Genomic DNA, 4,941 nt, shown 5'->3' on the forward strand with positions numbered 1-4,941 from the left:
TAGTTACTAGAGAAATGACTCATGGATTAATTCACCCTTTGGACTCATTTCTTCTGTCTGTTTTGTCTTGTTATCGAGTGAACACTAACATTAGCATTTCTGATGGTGCCTAATAATATTTTTGTGTTTCAAAGAAATCTACAAATAATTATATGTTTAACATATTGGTTTAATTTGTCAAATAAGTGTACAATATTTGAGGTCTTATCCAATTTTTATGCATGTGGAGAATGAAAAAACTGATACCAACAAAATGTCGAAATAAATTCTTACAATTTTTGTACCAACACATTAATGTATTAAATTGGTATTTGTTATTATCTTGCAGTTCTTTGATGTAAGATGGTTCTTCTCGGGAAAGTTTTCTACTATTGTGCATCAAAATATTTCTGTTAGAGGGTCTGATCTTAATCCCATTTAAGTCAGTAGCAAAGCTCCCATAGAATTTAAATAGGGGAGGATTGGATGCCTATCTTGGATGGTGCCAAACTTGTTGTAATGTCCTATTATCTGGTTTTTGTATGATTCTTATATAATGAAATATAATGTGGTGTTTGAACAGTCTTGTCCTAATAATTACAATGTGTGATATTAAAATGGTAAAAAATAAAATTTCCCCTCTCTGGTTTCTCTACATGATCACAATAATGAATAGCTATTAAATGAAATTAATCACTTCACTTTTGGACCCAAATTTGCTCTCTGCTCTTAACTCCCTTTCATTTAAGTGTGATCATTTCCAGAATAAGATACAATGGTTGACTTAAAATATGCCTTTTGGCTGTATCAGTATTATCAGTTTAAGCAGTAATATCCTAATTAAATTATAATATCCTAATTAAACCATTACTCTCTCTTAAATGGAAGGAACTTTTCCAGTGTTCCTATTGCACTAGTTCATGTGAGAGGTCTGATATATTTCCCTATGGAACTTACTATCATAAGATATCATTGAGGCAGGATTAAAAAAGGAAGGGACATTTTATGGGTAAAACAATATCCAGATTTATAATAAAGGTTAAAAAAATACAAGGAGTATTTGTGGCACCTTGAGACTAACAAATTTATGGCATAAGCTTTCAGGGACAGATATAAAGCATATTCATTAGAGCAGAAACCAACCTCTAACCAGTGGGTGTTAGGAAGAAACTTTCTACAAACAATTGTGAGGGATGGGCAAGAAGAAGGTTATCCTGACCCGACAGATATTTTGTGGACATTCTAGCCAGAATATAGGTAATGGCCCCTGCTATGAGTCATCAATGTATGCAAGGGCATGTGACCAGCTCATATGACACTGTTCTCCATCTTGTGCCTGTACTTTTCCACTAACTGTGCTGGGGGCTTTGTTTGGGACAATGAAGTTCCTCCACATCTCAGAAGCTGTAAAAGGGGAAAGTGACATCATCACTTGGCTTCACTCCCCCCACAGCTGGACACCTGGAAAGATGGCTAGAGGACAAAGACTTTGACTGGGGAAGTATCCCCAGCTGGGAAACGAGGAATTCCATCCTGTGTGGAAGATTGGTGATCTGTTTGTCCCATCACGGTGAGACACTGCTTGATTTAAATCCTGTCTAGGTTATAGAACTTAGATTGTGATTTTGTTTGATTTCTTAGGTAATCTGCTTTGATCTGTACACCTATTACTTATAATCACTTAAAATCTGTCTTTCGGTAGTTAATAAACCTGTTTTATGTTTTTTACCTAAAACAGTGTGTTGTTTGAAGTGGAAAGGGAAATCTGCTAAGGAACAGGAGGGGCTGGTGCATTGTCCTCTCCACATTGAGGGAGGGTGGATGGGTAATAACTTACACTGGTCAGGCTTCTGACCAGGGCAGGACAATACAGGTCTGGGATCCTAGACTGGAGAGCAAGAGGGAACTGACTGAAGCCTATTGTTGGTTCATAGCAGCTGGCAAAAGCATTCATGTAACTCAGCTGGGTGTGTCCCTGCCTGTGACTGTTTGTGTCAGTGCAAGACCTGTTGCATTATTACAATATGAAAGGGAGCTTGGGTTGGTAAGACAGAGAGCTTAGCGGTGCCCCAGTTCCAGGTTGCCCCGGGAACGCCTGTCACAATCATGCCTCAGGGATTAGGGACCCCAGTGCTCATAAAGAAGCAGGATAATCTCTGATGCTGATAGCAATTGGATGCTGATAGAAATGCTTTGGAGGCAGAATGAAAATGTGTTCCTGTTTTATATAGGTCTGAAACATTGGAGTTCTATCTATCTGCCAGTCATCTTTTGTTTTCTTTTTAGATCTTCTACCCTTTCTAATTTTGGGTTGATTTTTTCTTCTTTGAGTAAAACATTTTTTTTTTATTCAGTTGAAAGGTCAGGAATTATATGCTGATGCAGACCAATTTTGGATTTAGTTTTCACACAGCTGAGTGGGGAAAAACAGTCATGTTTAAAGAGTGCTGATATGTTTTCCCTCAAATCGTCTCTTTTGAAAACGAGTGCATGATGTTTTGTTTTAAACTTGTACAGAATGTTTTGAGCGAACATTCTTACGTTTTCGGGCAAAAAAGGATCACTTCTGAAACTTCTTCCTACAAAATCCCATAAGAACAGAAGAAACATAAGAATGACCATATTGGGTAAGACCAGTGGTCCATCTAGCCCAGTATCCTGTCTTCTGACAGTGGCCAATACCAAGTGCTTCAGTGGGAATGAACAGTGATCGATCCCGTCACCCATCCCTCTCTCATGTGACTGATTTTCCATTGCTTGCAGCTTGTATAGTCTTGTACACCTTTGCATCCTAAGACCCTGATCCAAAGCCCACTGAAGTCAGTGGAAAGATTCCTATTTACTTCAGCAGAGTTTGAATCAGCACCTCATATGGCACAGTTGTTCGTGACAGCAGAAGATGCTCAGCAGTGCAGAATCAGGCACCTTGGAACTAGAACTGGTAAAAACAGAAATGTAAAACAATTTGATTCAACATTTCAAAGTTTGGGTTTGTAGGTTTCAATACACACTCTTTTAAATTTGGCAAAGGTATTTCTTTTAGCTGTTTCCGTTTTCCTGCTTTCCGCTTTTCTTCAGCCCTCTTGAAATTAAAAAGGAAAGACAAAGGGGTGGAGGGAAGGGGGGAAAAAGAAGAAAACAGGAAACACTCAAATAAAAAATACTGGCAAGCAATACTGAAAAAAGATACCATTGAACATTTTGAAAGTGGACACATTTTTAGTGAAAATTATTAGTTTAGGAATATAAAATGGCTATTTTTGACTAAAAAAGATTTCATCTTTAAAAATGTCTGCCACCTCTAATGGCAAACTTTTCTCCACCAAGAATGAGTCAGAGAGAGAGAAAAGTTTCCTACCAAATTCTGCTCACATGAAAACAGTCTTCCTGCAAACAGTAGAGTGATGAGCCAAACTTTGTCAAGCCACATAAGGTCTTTGCCTCCCCACCCCTACCGCTTTTGGTTAGTCCACATAATAAATTAAGAAATCTACAGCAGAGGCCAACAAAGAGGGCTTAATATTTGAGTTCAAAGTGTAGATGCTCCTACTTTTAGGACCTACTCCGACACAGCCAAAGAAAATGGGAGCTTTACCATTGACTTCAATGGGTGCTGAATCTGGTCCCTAATGCAGTAGATCCTGAGTCAATCTCTGGTTTCAGAGTAACAGCCGTGTTAGTCTGTATTCGCAAAAAGAAAAGGAGGACTTGTGGCACCTTAGAGACTAACCAATTTATCTGAGCATAAGCTTTCGTGAGCTACAGCTCACTTCATCGGATGCATACTGTGGAAAGTGTAGAAGACCTTTTATACACACAAAGCATGAAAAAATACCTCCTCCCACCCCACTCTCCAGCTGGCAATAGCTTATCTAAAGTGATCACTCTCCTTACAATGTGTATGATAATCAAGTTGGGCCATTTCCAGCACAAATCCAGGTTTTCTCACCCCGCCCCACACAAACCCACTCTCCTGCTGGTAATAGCTTATCTAAAGTGACCACTCTCCTTATAATGTCGCAAAAAGAAAAGGAGTACTTGTGGCACCTTAGAGACTAACCAATTTATTTGTAATCCATTGTAAGGAGAGTGGTCACTTTAGATAAGCTATTACCAACAGGAGAGTGGGTTTGTGTGTGTGTGTGTGTGCGGGGTGGGGGGGGGGTGAGAAAACCTGGAGTTGTGCTGGAAATGGCCCAACTTGATTATCATACACATTGTAAGGAGAGTGATCACTTTAGATAAGCTATTACCAGCAGGAGAGTGGGGGGGGAGGAGGTATTGTTTCATGGTCTCTGTGTATATAATGTCTTCTGCAGTTTCCACAGTATGAATCCGATGAAGTGAGCTGTAGCTCACGAAAGCTTATGCTCAAATAAATTGGTTAGTCTCTAAGGTGCCACAAGTACTCCTTTTCTTTTTGAGTCAATCTCTGTGTATGTCCCATGTCAGACGACTGCAGTATTGCAAACCCCAAACCTTCAAAAAGCATGACGCAGGTCCTCCAAACTCATAAGATTAAGGAAGACATACAAATAGTTGGGTTCTTTTTGTTGGCCTTCTGGTTTTTGAGCCTTTGGGGGGCATGTAGGTCATGTTTACAAGTTTTCTTTGTAATCACGAGCACCAGACAATTAATTGTCTTGAAATGAAAGCTGAGATTCACCTGACTCCAGGCGCTGGAGCTTTAAGGAAAGCACCAAATGTCACGAGGTAGGCAATAAATTCATGACAGCTGGAAAACTGCGAGTTGTCGCACATCCGTGACTACCGAGATGTCAGTAACTTCTTGTATTTGCTCTCTTTTCTTTTTAAAAATGTACCCTGGGCATGAAACTAGAGATTTACATGTTTAGAAGGTGTCACTCTATTCTTCTTGAGCTACTGGAACCCAGAAAAGTTTGGAAAAACAGATCTGGTTTTTATTTTGAATATTTTAATTTTTAAAGCTAGTAGCAAAAA

This window comes from Chelonia mydas, unplaced genomic scaffold, assembly GCF_015237465.2.
Source record: "Chelonia mydas isolate rCheMyd1 unplaced genomic scaffold, rCheMyd1.pri.v2 scaffold_98_arrow_ctg1, whole genome shotgun sequence".
Taxonomy (NCBI): domain Eukaryota; kingdom Metazoa; phylum Chordata; order Testudines; family Cheloniidae; genus Chelonia; species Chelonia mydas.